General features: G+C 37.7%; 1 protein-coding gene across 4 annotated transcripts in view; it reads right to left on the bottom strand.

Annotated features, from left to right (window-relative positions):
• LARGE1 (LARGE xylosyl- and glucuronyltransferase 1) overlaps window positions 1-25,828 on the bottom strand; it is a 577,873-nt gene that overhangs the window by 512,185 nt on the left and 39,860 nt on the right. Inside the window, exon 2 of one of the 4 annotated variants that reach the window (XM_074271516.1) lies at window positions 21,559-21,838. The exons of the other annotated variants lie outside the window; for them this stretch is intronic. The gene's annotated coding sequence lies outside the window, so the exon portion shown is untranslated. The remainder of the gene's footprint in view (window positions 1-21,558; window positions 21,839-25,828) is intronic. 4 annotated transcript variants of the gene reach the window in all.

Here is a 25,828-nt window from a genome sequence, read left to right on the forward strand (position 1 = left end):
AGATGATTTTGGAGGAGAAAACGAGGCTGGTGATTTTGCACAGACTTCCCTCACTTCAGTCCAAATACCAGTCATGGTCCTCTTGGAGAACAAAGGACAAAAAATTAACAACAATAAGAATTACTGGATCAGTCAGGCATAATGGTGTCCACCCACACAGCACACTCATGAGAGAAAACCCTCAGGTAAGAAAGAAATGGCGCCTCTGCCAGTGCCCCGTGCACATGAATACGCCAGCACAGAGGGGGCTACCATGAGCAGTGCTTTGTAAATCGTAGAGTGTCAGAGATGGGAGTAATTAGAGAGAGACATTAACTCCTCCTAATGACTTGGTAAGCAGTTCAAGGCATATGAGATCATTTTAATATTATCCTAGATAAAACATAATTGGGAAAATAAATCTCTACAAATAAGACATCATACAGTACATTAACAGAATCATAAATCTACAGAGAAGTGATCTCAGAGGTCATCCAGTCTGATCCCCATTTTACAGAAAGGGAAACTGAGGAATAAGAAACTTTATAGGATCTTAGATCTAGAGTTGGAACAGACCTCAGAGTCCATCTAATCCAATTCCTTTTTTTTAAAGATGAGAATACTGAAGCACAAGAAAGGTCAATTTTCTAGGTTCACAAAGCTTGTGAGTGTCTCGATTCCTATTCAGATCTTCCTCACGCCAAACCTAGAGTTCTTTCTATCCATGATACCACATAGTAACAGCAGAAAGGAGATAATTATTTTTATATCATCCATTCTTCTGTATTCCTCTTACAAGTGGACATTTGCTCTGGATGATCACTGAGACCCCTTCCAACCCTGAGATTCATCAACTCTCTGATATGGCAGAAAAATAGATGATTTTGCCTAAGCCTGACACTGGTAAATTTCTGTCTCTGTCTATCTGACTTGCTACATATGCATATACACCAGCCCCATTCAAATATTATTAAGATCACACCCCATTATACACATTACACACCAACTGGCATTGAAGAGTCAGTTCAAAAGTATGAGGGACTACCGAGAAACCAGTCCAGGATTACAAGCCTCTGTCGTCAAATCCCCACAGAATCAGGAATAATGATAATGATACTAACATCCTCATCATCATCATCGTTATAATAGCACTAGCGATCTCCATTATAATAATGAAAATCCAGGACTTAATGAATAAGGTATATGATGCAAGAAAACACTAGAGCCAGAGCAGCCATTACTGGAAGTTACAAACATTTAGCCCCTTTTGAATACCTAACAAAGCACGGCTCAGTGACTAGAATAATACGTCTGAAGCTCCCTATCTTTCATGGAATGAAGAGATGGCAAATTCTTAACTATGGAATGAAAATGGCGTCAAAGACCAAACAGTGTCCACAACTATCCAGATATAACATTGACCGATAAAAGTTAAGGAATTATCTTTTTTCAATAGTTCTTGCCGTACTGAAAACTCAATCTCCATACTATGTTGAATGAAATGCTTTCTAAATACAGAATGAAGAATTTAAAGGCTGTAGAAACAAGACAACAAAAAATAGGTAGATAATAGACAGACAGAAAGACAATAAGACGACAGGTAGACAGACAGATTAATATACATATATATATATATATGTGTGTGTGTGTGTGTGTATATACACACCAATACATGTATGTGTAATGTATATACACATATAGACTCCTACATACACACGTGCATGTGCATATACATGCAGGTACACATATGTGTAAATTCCACATCATCCTTTCTATTACTAGAGTTATACTGATGCTTTTCAGTGAATCTATAAAAGGCAAATCTAAATCCCAATATTCCTATTCAGATACAAAAAGTCATTTCTTCCGCCCATACCAAAGTCTGCAGAATATTAAAAGTCAAATAAAAATAGCAAGGTTGTACAATTAAAGAAAACTCCAAATCAGGAAGACATGATTGTGTCTCAAACAAATAATAATTGTGTGACTCTGACCAAATCATTTCTGCTTTCTTGACCCACTTTCCTCATTTCTAAATCCAGAATACAAAACAGCAATGATATTATATTATATTATTTTATCTTATAATAGATTTCTGATGAGCATCAAAGAAGAGTGTTTTGTGAATTGACTGCTGCTGTTATTGTTATCATTTCCCAAGTACTTACGCAGCCTTCATTGGAAAAGTTCCCAAGATGGGGCTACTATGATGGGTTGGATATTTTAAAGATGAATGCTTGTCCCAAAATTTCTCATACCTGAGAACTAATCAGGAAATATCAGCTGAAGGCAATGTAAAGGGAACTGGAATTGAAACCAGAGGACTTTGCTCTTCCAACTATTTCCCATGAGACCTTGGCTGAGACACATTAGCATGTCTGGACTTCAGTTGAGTCATCTGTATAAGATAAGGGAGATGATCACTAACATTACTTCCAGGTCTAAATTAATACTCCTATGATCAATCTTGTAATAACTGTCCCTGTTTGCAGATAAGGAACCTGAAGCTCCAAGAGGAATAAATGGTTCTGAATCTGTCACTGATTAGCTGGGCTTTCCTGCTGTTGTTTAGTTATTTTTCCAGGTGTGTCCAAGCCTTCATGACCCCATTTGGAGTTTTCTTGGCAAAGACACTGAAGTGATTTGCCATTTCCTTCTCTAGCTCATTTTACAGATGAGGAAACTGAGGAAAATAATGTTAAGTGACTTGCCCAGGATCACACAGCTAGCAAGTGTCTGAGGCCAGATTTGATCAGGAAGATGGGTCTTCCTGACTCCAGGTCTGTGCCCTATCCACTACCACATAGATGCCTCCTGTGCTGCCATACTACCATGGAAAAGTCCTATGGACCCCCATCACCTTGTATTGAGCTAAACGATATCTGACACTATCTAGCTCTAAATTTATAGAGGCGTGACTTACCTGGCTGAGGCAGGGGTTGAGGCCTGGTCTTCAGAAGTCCAGACCAGAATCCTATATGCTTGTGTCATGCTATCTTACTAATAAACAAAATTTGTTTACTGGGATGGATTATGCAAGTGAATCCATTGTCCCTTTCCCTATTTCCTGGCACTTTTTCTTTAAAAATAATGGCTGCCCAAAGATAGTAAAAGAGAAAAAGGATAAACAGTCAGTCCCTTCCATTAGGCCAAAAAGAGTCCCCTTGGGTTCAGAAAAGGGCAGCTTAGCTTTTGCTGAGTAATAATCCCCCCATGCCTTATGGAGTGGAGCAATCACTGGATGGGTTATTAGCTCTGAGCAAAGCAGGATGGGAGAAGCAGGACTGTTTACGGATACCATTAGTGCCATCCATAGCTCCTGGAAAAAAAAAATGTCCTCAGCACAAATAAGATGCAACAAAGAAAACACAGAGGGAGTTCCTTTAAAAGGAAGAGAGAATCATATGTTCCCAGGGATGAATCTGGTGATTGAGACCAAATTATTGTTTTTTAAGAAAACATTTCAACTTTACTAGGACCGAACTTAATTCCAGTATGTGTGTGTGTGTGTGTGTGTGTGTGTGTGTGTGTGTGTGTGAGAGAGAGAGAGAGAGAGAGAGAGAGAGAGAGAGAGAGAGAGAGAGAGAGAGAGAGAGAGAAGAGAAAGAGGAAGAAAAGGAAGAAGAGAGAGAAGGGAGGGAAGGGAGAGGTTTAGATCTAGAAGGGACATTGCACATCCCTCACTTTACAAATAAAGAAACTGAGGTCCAGAAATAGGAAGTCACTAATCCAGGACCACAGGGTTAGTAAGTATGAGAGTTAGAATTCAAATGTCTCAGCCTTGAACATTCCATTTATTTAACTGTAAATGAAGGCAACAATAACATGTACTCTTACAGGGTTGCTCAGAGAATTATACAATTCAAATCGGACGACTTGTTAGAGGCCATGTCCTTTAGTGAGTTCTCAAGATTTTAGTGACTTGCCCAAGTTCACTCAGCTAGTCAGTGTCTGAGGTAGCATTTGAACTCAGGTCTCCTTAATTCTAAGCTTTATACATTCTGGGATGCTTCTTTGACTCTACCTTAAGGGTTCTCAAAAGTTTTTTTTTTTTTTTTTCCGTCTTGGCCCCTCTGGTAATCTGGTGAAATGTAAGAAAGTATTGTCAAAATAATGCTTTTAAATGCATAGAAACAGAGTTATCAAAATTCTTTTTTTCTTTTTAAATCATAGACTTTAGATTTGTACCCCATGCTCCACTCTGATTTTGGTCTATTTGCTGACTTTAGCTCAGGAATGATAAGTTCCCCTTCTTGCTCTCTTTTGCTTAGTTAGGGAGTCATTTTCCAGTAAATCTTTCTGACTAGTCTTTATATTCTGACTTCTGGTGCCCTCCATTAAAAGAAGAGACTATGTGACCCTTTTGGCATGGAAAGGAGTTAAGCCCACGACCGGCTTACTCTGGTAACCCAGAAACACCATTTGTCATCTTCCCCAGCTTTATAGATTGCTGGACCAGACAAACAGGCCTACTTGTGCCCACCTACACTGCAAACTTGCAAGGGGGTAACTCCAGATGGGAAGGAGGTGAAGGCAGTAACTGAGTGGTAGTCAGATCAATGGCCTCCTACATCTCCATTCACTGGTAGTCTTACTTTGTAACAGTCTAAAGTCAAGGGGACAGTAGGCAATCACCTCAGGCCTTTCCTGTCCTGGTGCTAAGAAAGAAAAATTGAGCTCTTTTTCCCTTTTACTAGCAGAAATAACGAATGAGAGGAGGGAAGAAAGGAAGGAAGGAATGAGGAAAGCAGGAAGGAAGGAAGGAAGGAATAGAAAAAGGAAGGGAGGAAAGGAAGAAGGGAATAATATGACCTTATAAAATAGAAGTGTAAGCAAGAAATAAATCAAACAGTAATAATTTATTAAGGGCAAAAATTAACTCCATATTACATGCTTAGCAAAGAAAAAAAAAACCGATTTCAGTTTAATGGAAAAGAAATCAAACCAAACTCCTTTGCTAGAGTTATTTTAAAAATGGCAAGGTAAGGCTTGGGAGAAATGGTTGATTCCCCATCTCTGAAGGTCTTTAAGCAAGAGATGACTGACTATCAAAGATATCACAGAAGGAATTCTTCATCAGGTATGGACTCGATGATATTTAAGGTCCCTTCTAATTTGGAGATTCTTTGACACTAGATTCATAAATGACTTGCCAAGGTCACAAAGTTGGCAGTTTGTACAATGGAAGGAACTCAGTCAGGAGAACTAGATTTGAATATTGGCTCTGCTATTTATTACATGTGACCTCCTGCAAATCCCTTAACCTATTAGGTCTTTGATTTCTTTTTCATCTATAAAAATGAGAGGATTGAAGAAGCAACATAGGATCATGTAAAATTTATGATCTTTGGAATAAAAGAACCTGGGTTGAAATTCTGCTTCTAAAGCTTCTTCATGAGATTTCAGCCAAATCATTTGCTCTTTCTAGGCCTCGGTCTGCTCATCTTTGGGAATAACTGACCTCTGAGGTCTCAGTTGATTCCCAATCTGTGGTCAAAATATTCGGAGGCTTTTCCCTTTGTGGGCCTCAGTTTCCCCAATTTAGGTTCCCTTCAAGCTGTAAGTCTAGGACCGAAACTTAAGTCTTCTGCCACTAAGCACAGGACTCTTCCCAAGATGAATTTTAAGTGCATGATTCTTATCCTGATTTAACTCACATCAAGCTTCAGAATGATTTGTCAAGGGATATTTGGTTGCAGCTTTTCATCTTACCCTCTACTTTGTCTGGATTGGATGCTAGACTGATATGCCCAGGGTCTGTGTGTATGAAAGAGAGAGAGAGAGAGAGAGAGAGAGAGAGAGAGAGAGAGAGAGAGAGAGAGAGAGAGAGAGAGAGAGAGAGGCAGAGAGAGAGAGAGAGAGAGAGAGAGAGAGAGAGAGAGAGAGAGAGAGAGAGAGAGAGAATGAGAAAATAATATCAGACAGACAGACAGAAACACAGGGGGAGTGACAGACACAGAAAGAGAAAGAGAGAAGAAGGGAGGAAGGGGGGAGGGAGAGAGGAAGGAAGAGAGAGAGGGAGAGAGACACAGAGGGAGAGAGAGAAAGACAGACAGAAAGAGAGAGAGACAGAGACAGAAAGACAGACTCAAAGAGATACAGAGAGAGAGAGAGAGAGAGAGAGAGAGAGAGAGAGAGAGAGAGAGAGAGATACACAGAAACTGCCCCTCAGTTCTCTCTAATTTGCCTTCCTTGATCCTATTTTGAAAAACATGGAACATTACAGAACTGTGAATCACCCTCATCACCTTCATCATCATCATCATCACACTCTTGTTATTCACTCTTAGTAACTCTGAAGGCTGATTTGGCCTTTAAGGACAGTCAGCTTCACCTCAGCTACAAGACGGCCATGCAAGCGTTCACAGGGACTGGGGCCCGTGGGCTGTTCTCAGGTGCCAGAACCTGACACTTTTATCTCTCCCCATCTCCCAGCTCAGCATCCTGCCCTTGGACCTGGGTTGGTGTTTTCTGTCTCAAGGGAGCCTCCTGCTACCAGCTCATTTGAACAGCACACATGACTGACAGCCCCCGAGCCAGATTCGTGATGGGCCTTCCCTAACTCAGGACACCAGCTTGACTTAAATCCCCCAATTTGTGATGATGACTCATCTCCCAGAGTCCCTCAGGGAGTAATTTTCCTGAACTGTACAACTATTTGTTGACAACCCAAAAATATTTCCCTCCAGAAATAAGAAAAGGAATTCGGCATCCATCCCTTCACAATGTCCTGCTCTGAGGAAACTCTTGAAAGGCTAGAGAACAGGTCGGGAGAGAACAAAGGGGGGACTCAGAGCCCCGGCTGAACCTGGAGATTGGGGCAGGATTCTCAGCTTACTCCCACATCACCTCTTGGAGGGCCCATCTCTTCACGCACACGTGGGACAGGTGACTTGAGACACCTACCTCACAGGATGGTTTTGAAGATCCTAGGGACACACAAGCTACATCACTGTCATCCTCATGGCTCCATCCACCGCTTTAGGCCCAATGATTCCAAACCAGAGCATCATTGGTTTTGTTGAGCATGGAAGGCACATGTAACCCTTCTCAAAGAAGTTCCATGAGTCCTAGAACATGCAATCTCCCTCCTCCTGCCAGCTAGCCACAGGTACACTCAGCATCTCACTCCATCCTTGCAGCAAAGAGAAGAGATGCTGGGACGGGAAGACCTTGGCTATGGTCCGAGAACCAAAACACTTCTTATAAAAATTGATTTTTATTTTTGATGTCTTTTTTTATTTTAAAGTGACACTTTGTTTATTCACCACCTTCATTTGAAGTGTTATTGTTTTTCATTCTTGAAGAAGATCGTGACCTCAGGGAACTGATGTCAGGTCATGCAAGTGAGCTGGATTTAAGTGAGGGAAGGCTGGTCACCTGGACCTTTTCCCTCAGAGCCATCTGTCCAGTGGCCAGGTATAGATCAGGATGCCGCTAGAGATGTCCCTGGATGAAATGGGATTTGGCCTTTTTAAAGGAGCCTCAATTCGATGAAGACAATGACCATTCAGCAATTAAGACCAAGTAAAAATTAAGGGGAAAAAATGGCTTTTTTACCCAGTCAAAAAAAAAAAAATCCAATCTGGGAGCATATTAGTTTAGAGTCAGGAGGACATTCATGTGATTGTCACTTCTGACATTTAGTGAAACTGTGAATCTGAGCAAACCACTTAATCTATTTTAAATCACTTTTTAAAAACCACTTATTTTCAATCTATTTTAATCACTTTATTAAATCTACAGATTTTTAAAAACCTATGAGCCTCAGTTTCCTTATTTGTTAAATGTAAATGAATGCTAATTTTCTGTAATTGCTATGAAGTTTCACAGGACAAAATCTATTCTATTGAGTGAGCTACATGGTGATCTGGGTAAGAGCACTAGGCTTGGAGTCAGGAAGACTTGACTTCAAGTATGATCTCAGACATGGATTAGCTATGTGATCCTGGGCTAGTCATTAAATTTTTGTCTGCCTCACTTTTCTCATCTGTAAAATGGTGATAATGACCTCACTTCACAGGAATTCTATTCTAGCGACAAATTGCTATGAGTTAGGTAACACTGTGAGAAGAGTACTGAATTTGAGAACAATGCATGTGTATAATCTATATAAGACTGCTTTGCTGTCTTAGGGACAGTGGATGGGGGAAATCTAAATCAAAATTTTATAAAAATATCTTTTATGTGTATCTTTGTGTATAATTGAAAAAAATTAAAAAGTATGAAGTGAGAAAAAAAATGAATTTGATATCAGGAATACCTAAGATAGCCTTTCTCATATACTTGCTAGCTGCTTAACACTCTGGCAAGTCCCTCATGCTCAATTATCCTCAGGGTACTCAAGTGCAAATGAGAGTAACAATGGCACCTGATTCACAAGATTATTGTGGCTATTAAAAGAGATAATATATGTTTTTTAAAAAGACTTTTCAAGTCTGGAAGGGCTCTAAAATTGTAGTGATAACAATGGTGATGAACATGATGTTGATGATGATAGACTCAATAAATGTTGGCCATATAATGTATTGGGAAATGTATGGGACTAGAAAGTCAGAAAATATGGCTTTGAATCCTGGGTTGATTATTTCTCTGGGTGACATTGCGCAAAGAACAGAAACTTACAAAGATATGGTTTCTTCATCTAAAAAAAAAAATGAGGGAATTAAATTAAATGATTTCAAGGACTTTTTCAGCTGTCAATATAGAATATGGAGTATGGTGAAAAGAGCATCATTGGGGGAGTCAGAGACTCCAGGTTTGAATTCGAGTTTTATTTCTTTCTTTATGTGGGACTTTGGTTTGACAAACTCTTTGGGACCCCATCCCAAAATGGACTGAAAACAATGGCCACTGAGGTTCATTTCAGCTCTCTACCTATGATCCTAGCCATCAAAGTCATCAATAAGTGGAGGTTATTCCTTTTTCTTACTTGGCAGATATATCCCGAATACTAAGCACAGGGCCTGGAACCTATTAGGTGCACAAAGAAAGGCAGTAGGGCTGAGAGGATAGGGCAATAGATTTGAAATTAGGAAGACCTGGATTCAAATCTCATCTTAGACATTGACTAGCCCCATGAATATCGACAAGTCTCAACTTTTCTGAATCTCATTCTTCTCGTCTCTAAAATTAAGATATTGGACTCAATGAGCTCTAAGGTCACTGAAAGCTCTTAATATATGTTCCCATGATGCTGTATCAATGACCTGGGAAGAATTTTTATTATTCCCTTTTGGCCATCTCTGTCTGTCCCATTTAATACCAGATAAGGCTGTATTTCTAATCTCCAACATATCCATCACCAAGAGGGCAACCCTACATAGGACAAGAAATAAAGGGGGAAAAATAGGAACAGGTCAGTCCTGTGCATCCATGTTTGTTTAGTTTCCTATTTAAATATACCAAGGCAAACCTTTGTTTGCAAAGGGACCTCCCAGGAGCCCCAAGGTAAAAACAACAGAGACTCCAGGAGGCCAAAATCTAAGGACATTGTTTCACAGTTTCCCATATGGAAGAGTCTAATCTTCCAGATGCTTTTCTGTGTAATTTGTTTTTCAAATCATCATTATAATCCATTTCCCCTTCCTCCCTTCTCAGGGGCAGAAAGAGAGCCCAACACACACACACACACACACACACACACACACACACACACACACACACACACACACACACACACTCCAACATTAGTGAGCCTGGTTCCAGATGAGAGCTTCTTGTATTAAATTTCACAATTAAAATCACCTCTTCTCTTGTAATCTATAGGCAATGTATATGTAAATATATGTGTGTATATACATATACAAATCTATGAAGGTAAATGATAAATAGAAAGATGGATGGGAGGAAGGAAGGGAGAGAGAAGGAAAGTAAGGAGGAAAGGATGGAGGGAGGGAGAGAGGAAAGAAGAATTAAGGCAGGAACATCTATGGGAAGATTGGTTTGCTTTCTAAGCACTTTGAGAGGGTTTCAAGAATTTTTTTAATTAATCATTTGCCATCTAGTACCTGTTTCACTGACACCAACAAATTTTACTGTGTCAAAGAAATGAATTGTCATAAGTCTCAATAATCTCTGCATCACGGAAGATCTATGGGAAGATATCTCTCAATTCTTTGTAGACTTAGGGGACTATGGCCAGGGACCACAGAATCAGGATTTTCTGATGTGTTAGTAAATTTTGCTGAATTATCCCCCTCTTTTTTTTCCTTTCTTGTGATTATTTCATAAAAAAGGAGGGAAAGGGAAAGATAAATTGGGAAATTTTTTTCACATAAAAATAAACCATATAATGAAATATATCTTTAAAAATTATATATATACACATAAGTATACATATGCATTATATATGTTTGAATATATACAAATATATTTATATTATAAATGTATACGTACAATTTTATACATGCATGTGTGCATATAGTGCACTTTTACACATATGCAAACATATTTATGAAATTTTATACATATGTGAATTTTACTAAACATGTTTCTATGTATGAATATATTTATTTCTATAAATATATTTCTAAAATTTTAAACATACATATATAGGTACTGCACCGGTTCAGATGGAAACATTGACTTCTATAAGTATATTTACATACATTTACACATGTGTATTATACATGATCATATATGTAAGGATATTTTTTCTATGATTTTATGCATATGTATATTTGTATTGTACCAGTTCATAAACAATCATATTGAAATAAAAAGATTTCTATAATTTTACATACATTTTCATATATGTAAAGGTATTTATTTCCATAACTATATTTCTATAATTTCATGCATGTGTATGTATGTCGTACATGTTCTTATATGTGTATATATATATATATAAAAACATTGTTTTATATATTTCTATAATTTTATAGGTGTGTATATGTATGGCACATGTTTGTACACAGATTTATTTCTAGAAATATTTTTCTATCTATAATTTTATAAATGTGTGCATATGTGTATTGTATATATTTGTATATATAAATATATTTATTTCTAGAAATTATATAATTTTAGAAATATGTAGATATATTACATATGTTTGTACATATACAAATGTAATTATTTCTATAAATATATTTACATGGACAGAGGGACACTGTCCTTCATGTCACTCCATGCTTCTGAATGCTGTGTTTTCATTAATTTGGGCAGAGATCAAATTAACTTTGGAAAGAGTCACAGTGAGTCAGTCACATCATTGACTCACACAGAGCTTGCAGTCTACTAAAATCCATAAGGCTTTCCCCCCATGGTTTACTGTTAACTCACACCTTTCTCATCCTATACTTGTACAACTATTCCCACCCACCCACTGAAGTGCCTTTGGCTGTTTCCATATTCTATGTTATCTTTAACTTCATTCCAGCCTGTCAAAACCTCATTGGATTCTACCTTTGTCATCCAGCACATTAACTGTTTGCTGCCTCCTACCCCTTGAGCTTTGTGTCATTTGCAAATCCGAAGAACCAGTCATCTGTTTTCAGCTAAGTCACTGACAAAAAGTTTGACAGAATAGAGCTCTGTAGCACACTACCAGACACCTCCTGTTAACCCCCATCTTTTGAGCATAGTGTTCCTAACAGTTAGAAAGCCACCTTTCTATCCTATTTTCCAGTATACCTTTTTTTTTTTTCCATTTGGCGCCTCAGAAAGTCACAAAAAAAGCTTTTTTTTCCAAATGACTGACTCAGATACACTACAGCTCTATCCTTCTTTTGACCTGCCAGTCAAGTAATACTCTCCAAAAATAAAATAGGATTATTTGGCATAACCTGCTCTTACTTAACCCATGTTGACACCTACTGATCACCTTCCCTCCTTCCCCCTATCCCCTACCCACCATCCCTGAGTGCTTCTGGGTCTTGCTGGAAAATGAGCCATTTAGTGCTCTGAAAATTTGGCAGCGATCAACATGGAGTCTATAGTTTACAGAATTTATTTTCATCTTCTTTTTAGAAAATTGTCATCATTGACTCTCTCTAGAGTCTTTTAACACTTCTCCAATTCTCCATGATTGCTTAGAGACTATACCACTTTAGTCATCCCATCTGCAAATGAGTACCGTAGGGTATAATTCATCAGGGATAGGAGACTTTAGCCCATTGGAAACAACTAGATGTTCTCTTACTCTTCCTTCCTCTCTGTGGAACTTTGTCTCCCCCCTAACCATACATCTTCAAACCTATCTTCTCTCTTCCAATCTGAAGATTAAAGGGTGAAAAAGCTAGAGCTGGAAGGGATCCCACAGATCACCACCCTCATTTAACAAATGAGGAAACTGAGACACAGAAAACTTAAGTGACTTGTTCAAGATCACATAACCAGTGAATATTATGGATTAGAACTGAGATCCTCTCAATTCAAATCCAATAGTCTTTCTCTAGTAACACATTGCTTCTCCTTTATTCAGTGACATCTGATCAGCATAAGCCAAGGAAGAAATGAATGGTTTTGAAAATTCTATATACATTTGCCAAATGGACATCATTTGGACAGTATTCTGTGCATGAGTGAATTATATGAAATCAGTCCATTCAACGTCAAAGAAAAATGGAAATAAAACAGAAATGGAGACTTTTACAATCTTTCTGTCATCTGCAAACATACACTCACAATTAATGGGTCTGTCCATCCTTGTTATTCTTTCTTAGAAAACAGCTTGAAAAGTCTCTTTTGCTACTTCTTAGTTGCATAAGTCTCCATCCATCTAAGAGCAGGAGGGAGGAGGGGAAAGGATAAGAAAGGAATTTTCTATCAGAGAATGAACTTGTACATCTGCTCCTACTTCCTGATTCTGAATTGTTTCACCAAAAGTTACATAATAGGCTATATAAGGCTGTATAATATTGACAAATATTTCAAGAATATCCTTTTCAATCCAATCTATGACAGCTCAAAGATTGGACTTGCTAGTCATAAAAATATCTACATATATTGTAGATTCACACATATATATACATGTATGTATACATATATATGTGGATATATACATATGTATATATGGAGATATACATGCAATTATGTTTATTATGTACAGAAACAAACAAATATTCAGATACATACATGTATGTATATCTATGTGTATAATCTAACTTGCAAACTGTAATCATATGTGTGGGTACTTCTAAACTGTAACAAATCTCATACTCAAATGAAGTATCATTGATTAATGAACCATTCTAAAGGGAGCTACCTACTTAGATGCCAGAAGGATCTCCCATATCAAATTTGTTTTATTTTTTTTTTTTGGTCAATGTAGAAAAGGACAGATGGTATGCATATGCAATCTATAAATGATACAAAGCTAGGAGGAACAACCGATAATGTTAGATAACCTATTTTACCTAATTGGCTCCAGATCACAAATTTCATTCCATCTAGCCATCCACTAAGATACCAAAGCATCCCCAAGGTAGCCATGTTTCTTCTGCCCTGTTGCCAACCCTTCCCCACTCCTACCTCTTAATCAAGAAAAAAATAATAAAATCAATTTTGTCATAGCTACTGGAAAGGACCCATGAAAATTATATAGCTATATATATGTGTGCATACACACACACACACACACACACACACATATATGTCTTTATAGATAGATAGATATAGCTATAAAAATATAAATAGCTCTATGCTAAGTTAAAATTCACTTCCTTGAGCATCAGAAAGGTGGCCCCAATTAAAATATAATCTTCCTGAGGATAAGCACAGTCTCACTTCATTATTTGCATCCTCACCTTCTAAATCGTGTCTGACATAGATAGAAGCTTAATAAATTTGTGTTGACAGATTGATAAATAGCCGAAGTATTGCTTATTTTTTTAATCCATGGAGGGAATTTTCTATCTTAAGGAAATCACAAATCTATATGTCCATCTGTCCCACCTCCCTGCATCCACCACAAAATGTGTGTTTGTATTTAAAGTATATAAAACATTTCGCATACATTGAGTCTCACAAGGATTCTGTGAGTTGATAGGGAGAAAGCAATCATTTTCCTTTTTTAAAGATTCCTGAGAATCAGAGCCTTGGAGTCCATTAATAGTAATGGTAATAATAATGACAGAAATGATATAATGCTTCAACATTTACAAAGCAGTTTATATAAGTTATTTCATTTTATGATTTAATCCTCAAAACAACCCTGGGAGGCAGGTGCTACTGCTATCCCTATTTCACAAGCATGAAACTGAGGTTGAGAGAGGCTTAACCAGAGTCACAAATTGCTAATTAAATGTGTCTGAGGTAGGGTACTAACCAGGCCTTCCTAATTCCATGTCTGGTACTTTATCCATTGCGTCACCTAGCAGATTAGTAAGTGGCAGAATCAGTCTAAAAGTCTATCTACTCAATCCAAGTGCTCTTTTTTCTTTAGTACACTACCAATAATATTCACCACTTCAAGTGCAGAAATGTCATAACCTATTACAGTCAAAGAACCTGGGTTCAAATCCCAACTCTGATACATACTAGCTATGCACAAATAACAAAATAACAAATAACCTTTTAAGGTCCTTAAGTGACTTTCTAAGAATATAATTTGTAGGGCATGCAGAAGGAGTTTCCTTATCTGGGAATGTCTGTACCAGCAGCCTCCATGTCATTCGTAGCTCCCTGGGGACCAGGTACTAGATAAATATCCCAGAAGAATTCAGTCAATCAATAAATTATTCAATATATAAGTCAGCATTCTTAAATACTTATTTCCTAGGGATAGTGTGGAGTACCAGAGATACCAAAAAAAAAAAAAAAAAAAGGGAAAAAAAGAGCAAAAAATAGTTCTTGCCCTTAAGGAGTTTACATTCTATGTGAGGAAATGACAAATATATAAGGAGACAGAGGACGTCTCCTTGAAACAACCTTGAAGAGGTAGGATCTAGAAGATGGGAAAACCAGGAAAATGGAACTTGAACAGAGTCTTAAAAATAGCCAAGGATTTAAGAAAGAAGAAGAAAGGAAATCAAGGATGCTAAGAAGAAGAAACAATAAAGTCGAGTATTCCAGATGAAAGGAACATGTAGTGAAAAGACACAAAAATAGGGATGGAGTAGCCCTGTATGAAGAATAGACGGGGTGGGGAGGAGGCCCTAGATCATAGACTATATGAGGGTATTAACAAGGAAGAAGATTGAAAAGTCAGAAAAGTCAGAGAGCTTTATGTATCTATACATATAAATATATATTATCTATAACATATTATGTATCTATATCTATATAAATTAAGAAGTTTATACTTGATTCTGGAAGTAATGAGAGAGCCACTGAAGTTATCATGTGGGAAGGGAGAATAGCATGATCAGACCTAAACTTTAGGAAAATAATTTTGGAGGTAAGAGTGACGGATGGATTAGAGAGGGAAAAGATCTGGGCTGAAACAAGCTGGGAAAATATTTCAACAGTCAAAGTCAAATAAGTTAGGACCTAGCCTAAGGTGCTTGATGTATGTGAGTGAAGAGAAGGAATTGGAATTGAGAGATAATTGTGAGGAGCTAGAAACAAGATTGAGCGATTGGTTGGCTATGTGAAGTGAGTTAGAGTACACAATTGAGAAAGTGAACCTGAATAATCCAAAGGCTGAGAAGCGCTCAACAATCATAAGGAGGTTCAAAAAAGGAAAGGGTTCAGTGGCAGAAAAGACAATGCCTTGTGGAACTCCATTCTCAACACATGGAAAACTGGTTCCATACTCAAAGCCTTTCCAAGATGGTGGGAATTGCAAAATTTGTGTTCCTCTGGCATAGCCTTCAAGAACTAAGGGGTAGGGGCAGCTAGGTGGCGCAGTAGATAGAGCACCAGCCCTGAATTCAGGAGGACCCGAGTTCAAATCTGATCTCAGACACTTAACACTTCCTAGCTGTGTGACTCTGGGCAAGTCACTTAACCCCAGCCTCAGAGAAAAAAAAAAAAAAAAAAGAATTAAGGGGTATTTGGACACTGGAGTATGACTGGATTGGGTTGCAACTGTTCTTATCAACCTGAGGCTTAAAAGGTTCAGTTTTCCCAGCACACAATTAATAACTTTACCTTTCTTCTCCAAACTCCTAATGGCATCCTACACGTTACAGCCATTTGTTAATAGAAATGATGATAATGGTGATGATAGGCATGTATATGATGCTTTAAAGATTGCAAAGCATTTTATATTACCTCATTTGATCCTGAGGAATTCATGAGAATGGTATTGTTATTATCATTTTGCTGATGAGGAAGCCGAGGCTGAAAAGATCAGTGATTTCCTCGGTATCATACAGATGTTAAGTGTCCATCTGTGACCGGACTTGAGAGTAGGTTTTTCTACTCTAACTCCCCACTCTCTGTTTCCCTAATACCCCACCTATCAATTAGTGGAATTCAAGGTAGTTAAATTATCGTCTCTACTATACAGATTTTTTTCCCACTGTACAGATTAAGAAACTGAGTTTAAGAGGGAGACTGTGGCTTATTGAGAACACACAGAAAGCATCAAACACAATTGTGAATTTTCTGCCTTTGAAGTCGAATACTCTTAGAATTGCCTAATTTACGTGCATACACAGTAGGTGCACTGTATCTAATTTTGTTGAAAGTAATCTCAATATCATGAGCTTGTTTGCTTCTGGGTCTCATAAAAGTAGAGTCCAAGACATTGACAAAATTCAATTATATGAATTTCCCATAAATAGAAGTTTGCAGTAATACCATAATACTAGTAATACAGCATGCTAGCTCTGAGCTTTGTCAATTCCACAAAAAAAGATAAGGTGGATGAGTTGCCCAACTGGTATCAAATACCTATTATTTTTTGTGCCCTCTTCCCTTGAAAATTATAGACCTAATAGAACCCCATATATCATATTTCCAGAAACACACACTAAAGAAAGACATACAAAAACACAATGCATATATCTAAAATCAGGACTTCTGGACAGGCTCCTCTTGATGTTACTTCCCACCCTACTAGTAGAAATTATGCATGAACTAAAACGCATAGTAATAAATACTTAAAGGGACAGGTACTATCAGAAGGAAGGCTTTATCTAAAATGCATTACTTAAGAAAACATGACCTTCACCTGTCCATCTTTATCAACAAATCAGTCAACAAGTATTTTATTAAACAACTACAATGTCCCAGGGATATGAAGACTATTTCTAAAACCTATTTCCCTCTGGAGTTTACATTTTAAGAGGAATTATAAGAACCAGGAGATGGATCCCCCTTATTGCTAAGTATCATGTATTATACCTATTATTAGTGAAGTGTGCCCCTCACTGACTTATCCAGCTGTCTCAGACATTGTAAAATGCATTGTTTTTAAGCCTGTGATAAGACTACAATGAAGTCCCTGGGTATGTTGCTCTCATGTGTTCTGCCCAAGGTTTACTTTACTCATGTTGCCCAGGACACATGGTCCCATTATGGGGATCCTGTTGGCATAAATGCTTTTGGGGAGGTCAGAATTCCTTGGGGATACTATAGTATTTAAGCCACTGTGTGAATAAGCTTTCCTGCTAAGGCTTATCTCAAAGATTTGGAGTCAGTGTGATCTGAGATACCTCCTTTACTTGAGAATAGGTAAGAATAAAATAGTGGAAAGCAACCAAGTCATCTGTTAGCAAATGTGGAGGAAAGGCAGTTGAACTGTGGGAGCAAAAAAGGTAATCCTATGGACCCCTGACCTCTGCTTCTTCTACTCTCAGACGGCCAGTGGGAAATACAAGAAAAAATGGGGAGAGTCCAATATCATTCTTTAAACATAGATTTAGACTTAGACCATCTAAACCCACATCCCTCCTTTTACAGATGAGGAAACTGAGAGCCTCAGAAATAAAGAACCATATCTCCTTCCACAGCACTAAACCAATGGTATTAAAATTCTATTTCCACAGCAAATATAGAACTCTATGTATTAACAGAAAGGAGTAACAAGAGAAGAAGATGAGGATTTACTCCAGCAGAGACAGATTTGGGGAAACCAATAATAATTATGTGGCTTTTCTTGGGTGATTATTTTTGTGTTTCTCTATGGGAAGTTTGTATCTCTGAGAAATGCTTCTTCATCAGAATATGTAGGAAGCCGCCCAAACAGTAGTCCAAAACAGGGCTTCTTAAACTTTCTACTCGTGATCCCTTTTCACCTGAGAAAATTTTACATGACCCTGGTGTATATAGATATATAAAACAGATATACAAATTAAATATTTACTGATAATAAATTAAAATTCTGAGACCTCCACATTCCGTTGTAAGACTCCTTTTGGGGGGGCAGCTAGATAGAGCACCAGCCTTGAATTCAGGAGGACCCGAGTTCAAATCTGGTCTCAGACACTTAACACTTCCTAGCTGTGTGACCCTGGGCAAGTCACTTAACCCCAGCCTCAGGGGGGGAAAAAAAAAAAAGACTCCATATGGGGTCATGAACAACAGTTTAAAAAGCTGAATTCTAAAGGGTTAAAGGATGATGACTCAGTATCATGAGGTTGAGACAGCAAATGTCTTCTGCATTCTTCCTTATTCACTTGAGCAGGGCTATATGAGACGTTATAGGACCTTTGTAGTCACAGATAGGATGATGACATATAATAAAAGCCCATTCTAAAAATCTAGAATAGGTACTTTCTGTTCCATTTGTAATCAAGTCTTTTTTTTCCCTCAAGAAGTATTTCTATTTCCTAAATGTTTAAAATCAACTAGCATATCGGTAGGTTCTAGGGAAGCTAGTATCTTTTCCCTTTTAGCTACTATGCTAATGAGAGGAAGCAAGAACATGAGGTCCTCAGTGTTTCTAGCAAAGGAAGCTTCCCTTAAAGGTTAGAGGAAGAAAAAAAGTAAGAAAAATGAAAATCAGCAAGGAAGAAAGAACTTTCTCATCAGCAAAATGTGAATAACAATGTTGGCCTTTGTCACAAGAAAATAACTAACAACTGTAAATAAAATCCTTGGCAAACACATTCTACAAATACTAAACAATAATGAAGTGCACTTAATTATATTACTTCAGCTTTTCATGTTAAACCCATTAAAATTAAACATATTACAACAGGTGCAATTCTTCCTTCTACCCCCACCCCCACCTCTACCCCACTAGCAGAACTGAGCAGGAATTTTCATTTTCATTAAACTCTGTTCTACCTTTATTTCCTGTGATTAGCCTGAACTTTGAGAGCACCAAACAAGGAGAATTTCAATAAAACAAGTTGGCACTGTTTAATCGACCATTCCAGCAATCTGGCAGCATTGTAGCACAATGAAAAGAATGTTGGATATGGAATCAAGAAGACTTAACACACAAATTCCAGCTCTCTCTCATACTATGCCTATGGTATCAAGCACTTCATTTTTCTAGGTCTCAGTTTCTTTAACTGTGAATTCAAAGAGTTGACCTAGACAACTTGTAAAGTATACTTTATTTATGATGAGAGTATTTTGCTGTTGCATCAATTTGACAAATATTTATTAAGCTTTTACTTTTTTCAGGACGGCCTAGATACTATCAATACCAAACAAAATAGCAGTTCCTACCTTTGGGGTAAGGACTTATGTTCTCTGATTAGGAAAAAAATAACAATTTATAAGTTCAAAATAAATGAAATGGCAAGAAAAGAAATGGCAACAATAATGCTGATTGCTTTCATTGAAAAAACATTTATTGAATATCAAGTATGAGTGAGGCAAGAGGCTAAGGTACTGTGGGTACTAAACAAAACAGCTCCTACCCTCAAGGGAAGGACTTATATTCTTTTGTTAAAAGAAAAAAAAAAAAAGAAACAATTTACAAAATCAAATTAATACAAGAAAAGAAATAGCAACAATAATGCTGATTGCTTTCATTGAAAAAACATTTATTGAGTATCAAGTATGAGTGAGGCAAGATGCTAAGGTACTGTGGATACTAAACAATACACATCCTACCCTCAAGGGAAGGACTTATATTCTTTGATTAGAAGAAAAAAAACAGTTTATAAATTCAAAGTAATACAAGAAAAGAAATAGCAATAATAGTGCTGATTGCTTTCATTGATAAAACATTCACTGAGTATCAAGTATGAGTGAGGCAAGATGCTAAGGTACTGTGGATACTAAACAAAACAAAACAAAAAACAAACAAAAAACAAGCAAACAAACAAACAAACAAACAAAAAAAAAAACCCTCCTACCCTCAAGGTAAGGACTTACATTCTTTGTTTAGAAGGAAAAAAAAAAAACAATTTATAAATTCAAAGTAATACAAGAAAAGAACTAGCAATAATAGTGCTGATTGCTTTCATTGAGAAAACATTTGAGTGTCAAGTATAAGTGGGGCAAAACGCTAAGGATGGCAGAGTATAAAGAAATAAAAAATGCAAATAATACTACAAATACCAACTATAACATATGGAAATGTGATAGATCAAGAGTTGCCTTCCAACTCTTGAGTTGAGTTCAAATTCTGATATCTCCTAAATGAGCCAGTAATTTATATTCTCTGAGATTCCTTTCTGTGAATTAGGATGTAAAACTTATATTGCTCACAGCAATGTTGTGAGGCTCCAACGAGAGTGTAGGCAGACTGTTGGTAGACTGTAGAGCATTAAGTTAATGTTACTATTTACTTTTATATGGTGCTTTAAAGTTTAGAAAGTACTCCACAACATATCATTTGAATTTTCATTGCATAAATCATGATTTATCTATGTGTAACTTATTATGGGTACAAGTTATCCACAGTTATTTGGGTCACTTTTGTTTGTGGATGCTCAGTGCTTGGATGCAGTACCAGACAAACAATAGGCATTAAATGGCTGCTGATTAGTTGGATTTGGACTTGAGGACCTCATTATCTGATAAGGGAGAAAAACCATACATATGAACAAATAGGACCCAATGAGGAAGATGATAAGAATATAGGAAAGGTACAAAGGGCCAGAGAATTCAGAAAAAGGTGACTTGGGTCCCCCTTGGAGATCATCCAGGAAAGGTTCCATGTTGGAAATGGTCTTAGCAGGATCAGTCAGTCAAAGAAAGGGATGGCTTCTCGTTGGAGATCATTGAGGGAAGATTCCATGTTGGAAATGGTCTTGGAACCGGGTCAGTCAAATAAAAGGTTGGTTTCTCTCTGGAAATCATCCAGGGAAGGTTCCATGTTAGAGCAGGTCTTGGAGCTGGGTCAGTCAATAGACATTTATTAAGCACCTACTACATGCCAGATGCTGTGTTAAATGCTGGTGATACAAAGAAAGGCAAAAGACAGTTCTTTCCTTTTGGGGTCTTATAATCTAATAGGAGAAGACTAACGTAAAAAAAGAAACATAAAAGAAACATAAAAAAGAAGAGTTGATTCACCTGAGCTCCTCTGTAAATGGATTTTCTAGGAAAATAGGGGGAGAGATGGGCCCCAAGGACAAAGGACATCGAGAGGAGAGTTTGCAGGTGTAGAAGCTCCTTCTCCCAAGGGTAAATGGAAGGGGATGGGAGTCTTTTGTGGGGAGAGGAGGGAGGTTGGAGAGTTAGAGCCTCTTCTGCCACTGCCTATTGTGACTTTGCCCAGTCCTCAGGGAGCACATTCTCTGGTTTTCTTGGTCCTCATTTCCCAATCTATTCACTTACCACAACAGAGCTGACTCATTTCTCAATGCTGCTGAGAATAGAGATTACCTTCCAGCAATTTTTGCATTTCTCCAGTGCATGATACTGAGTCATAGCAAGGGAATCCAAGTGGCTCCTCAGTAATCAGTTAAGCCTTCTATTTAGCATGAGGCCAATTTTCAGAATAATAGAGAATGGGAGTAACTGTCCACTTGACCAAAGCTGGCCTCTCCTTCAAGGTTCAGTGCTGGCCCTTGCAGGGTAATGATGGGGACGGGCGCTGGATTAGGCGTTCAAGGACCTAGAGAAAAATGAACAATTCATTGGGAAGATCACTGGACTGGGAGGCAGAAGACTTTGTTTTAATCCTGGGTGACCTTGAAACAAGTCCCTTAAATTCATTTCTCATCTGTAAAAGGAGGGGATTGGGAACTTGGAGTTCTCTTCCAGAAAGAAATTGATGACCTTGGTTAAGGCCAGTTCTGTCACATATATGGATCTAGAGCAGTTATTTAATAATACTGGCTTCAGTCTTCTCCTCTGTTAAATGAGAGGATTAAATGAAATTAGTTCAAAGGTCCACCTCCAAATCTAATTATCCCTTCTCTGAACTTTGTTTGACACATACTCTATATCACACCAGCAGTTTTCTTCTATTGGATGTGTAAAGTCTACCTCCCCAATTTTCAATGCATCCCTCCCCTGCTTTCTGTATCCCCACCAGCCTGGTTTAAGCCCTCACTGCTGCTAACACTATTAGTCACTGTCCTCTCCAACCAATCTTTCAAAAGCATCTTCATAAAATACAGGTCGATCATATTACTCCCCCTACCCCAAGAACCTTCAATGACTACTTACTGCCTCTAGAAAAAAATACAAATTACTTATTCAGATAGTAAAGGCCTTCACAGTCTGTCTCCTGCCACCCTTTTTATACATTTTACATGATTTCCTTTTAGGCGCTTTTCTTTCTAAACTGGTCTACTCACTATTTTCCAAGTTCAGTATCCTACCCTCCAGCCTCTCCCATATGCAAAAAGAAAACTTTCCTTTCCTTGGCTCTCAGGGAGCTTCGTTCAACTCAGCTATTACCTCCAACAGGGAACCTTTCCTTATCACCCCAGTATTTTCAGCCTCTTTTTCTTCCCTTTTATCTGGTATTTACATATTTGTGCACCTGCTGTATCCTCATCCACCCTTAGAAAGCAAAGAATTATTTTTACATCTCTGTATTTTCTTCCACATACACTCACCCCCCCAAAAAAAAACTCCTTGAAGGCAAGAAATATTTTTGTCTTGACTTTGTATACCCCTCCTCCCCTAGTTTAGCATAACTATAATTGCTTGTAGAATAAAAAAGAGGTTCCTCTTTCCACCTACACAGTAATGTAAGTGACTTTCTGGGCTTTGTTTTTTTTAGGCACAATGGTGGCCATGGTGAGCACTCAATAAATAAATACTGTCTGATTGAACCCAGGTCCAATCTGAAAATATCACAATTTCAATGTTTTTGCTATCAAAATGCATATGTGTTTTGTCTCTCCCTTTCCCCCTCCTTCCATTCCTGCCCCTCTCCTTCTCCCTATTCCTCCTTCTCCCCTTTCTCTCCTTTTTTTTCTCTCCCTCCTTCTTTGTCTCTCACCCTCTTCCTCTTTGGACCTGTCCCTCTCTCCTTCTCTCCCCTTCTCCCCCTCCCTCCCTCCTTCTCCCTCTCCCTCTTCTTTTTTTCCTCCTTCCCTCTCCCTTTCTCTTTCCCTTTTCCTCTCCATTTCCCTCTCCTTCTCCCTCTTCCTCTCCCTCTCTGAATGTGTGTTCCTACACATTCACACTGGATGGAGCTGGAAAACTTAGAGGGAACAGCAATATTGACCTCTTTCCCTTTCATCACATTTTTTCCAGCCCACATTCTTGTGAAAGAGTTAAATTGACAAGTATTTCTTAAATGTCTCTTTATGCTGAGCTAGAGCATTTAAAAGGTATAAAGGAAATATGCTCCATACCTGAAGAGTTGACAGAAGAGATAGAAGATACAATTTGATTCAACTCTTCAAACATTTGACAGGGAATCGTATTTAAAGCAATTATGAGAATGTGACATGTATAAAGCTAGCACGTTATCATTTCTAAAGCATTTCTAAAGGTGAAGTAGAGAGAGCACTTGGTCTGAAATCAGAATGACCCAATTTCAAATCACCTTCAAATGCTTATAGCTACGTGTTCCTAGCCAAGTCATTTGGTCTCTGCCTCAATTTTCTCAATTGTAAAATGGGGATAATAACAGCACCTCTTCTCAGGGTTATTATAAGAATCAAATGAAATAGTAATACAGTGCCTGCGGAAGCTAGGTAGTACAATGGACAGAGCTCCATGTCTAGACAAAGGAAGAAACAAGTACAAATTTGACCTCAAATACTTACAAGCTGTGTGACCTTGGGCAAGTCACTTAACCCTGTCTGCTTCAGTTTCCTTATTTGTAAAATGAGCTGGAGAAGGAAATGGCAAGCCATAACATTATATTTGCCAAGGAAACCAAATATAGAGTCATGAAGAGTTGAAATGACTGAACAACAACAAAAAACAGTGACTGGAACATAATAGGTACTACATAAATGCTAGTTATTAATATCTTCATTGAAATAGCATGGCAGCTCAGTGGCCCAATGGACAGAGATTCAGTCTCACTTGCTTCACTTGTTCACCTGTGTGACCTGGGGCAAGACCTAAGCTTCCTCAATCTCTGGTTCTCTATCTATAAAATGGGTAAAACATTGCCAATTATGATTATGATTATTATACCCTCATTTAAATTCTTGCTCCTATATTTACTACCTATTTTGTGATCGAGATTCAGTTCCTCAATCTTTGGGCCTCAGTTCCTTCTGAGGTCCCTTTTAGGTCTAAATCTATGAGTTTATGATCCTATGAACTCATTTGAGCCTTACATCAAACCTGTAAGTAGGGGTATTATTATCCCCTTTCAATACAGGAGGTTTCTGAATCTCATGGAGGTGAAGGGATGTAGTCCAGGCAAACAGAGATCCCCATTTTAAGCTCTGTCTCTGACATATACTAGCTACATGACCATAAGCATAGCATTTAGCTCATCTTGATCTTAGGCTATTTCTATTTTTATGAACTCTAGAAGTTATTGCTCAGCATCAGTGGAGAGAATTTCCATACAAGGAGTTCCAAACAATGAAATGATGTAACCCAAAATCTGAATAATAAGAATAACAAAAACAATAAATTACAACAAGTAATGAACTAGTCCATTCTACCAAAAATATTATCTTTGAAGAGGTTAAATATTATATAGGAACAGCAAAGACCACCTATATTCTATTGTAGATCCCAGAATTAAAGCCTACAAGTCACTAAAATGCCCATATTTTAGGAGCTATTAAAAGAAGTGGTCATATAACATGACTAGTATGGAAATATGTGTAATATGATTGCAATTTATAACCTACATCAGATTGCTTGCTGTCTTGGGGAGGGGAAAGGGAAGGATCCCGGGAAGGAAGAAAGGAAGAAAAAAATTGGAATTCAAATCTTATAAAAGTGAATGTTGAAAATTATCTTTACATATAATTGGAAAAAATAAATTACAATTAAGTGGTGGGGAAATATAGTGATGATCTCCTCTGCCACGGATTAACTCTTCTCTTCATCATCATTCATTCATTCAGTAAGCATTTTCCAAATGCCTATTATATCCCTCATCCTGGGTTTCCCCAATGGGAATACAAAGGCAACAAAAGCTAATGAAATAAAGCTGTATTACTTTTCCTCTTTAAAATGTTTTCTGCTTTGTTTTTCCCTTCCTTTGCATCCCTAGTGTTCAGACCAGTACCTGGTATAATAGTTGATTAATAAACACTTACTGATGACTGCAGGTACTCTATGTACCAGGCAAATAAGATTCTGAAACACTCTTTAGTGTGTTCTTCTCTGACTCTTAGCTTCTTCAATTACACAATGGGAAAATTTGTTTCTGCAGTCTCTAAAATACAGAGTTGTTGTGAGGATCAAAAAATGAGTTCACAAAAGAGAATGAATGCAAAGTGCTCTATGAATTTAAATAGGAGATAATACATATCATTTTTAATCAATCATTGTTAGCTCTAAATTTAAATGGATTGACTCTCCCTCACCCTCCACCCTGGAATTGCACTTAAGTGTATTCTTCCTCAAAGGTTCCAATTACTGCTCTCTACATAAGATTACTCTTTAAGAAAAGAAAAAAAAAAAGTTAAAATAAATGTATTTTCTGAGTGTGAGGGAGTTTCTC

This window comes from Sminthopsis crassicaudata, chromosome 5, assembly GCF_048593235.1.
Source record: "Sminthopsis crassicaudata isolate SCR6 chromosome 5, ASM4859323v1, whole genome shotgun sequence".
Classification (NCBI taxonomy): domain Eukaryota; kingdom Metazoa; phylum Chordata; class Mammalia; order Dasyuromorphia; family Dasyuridae; genus Sminthopsis; species Sminthopsis crassicaudata.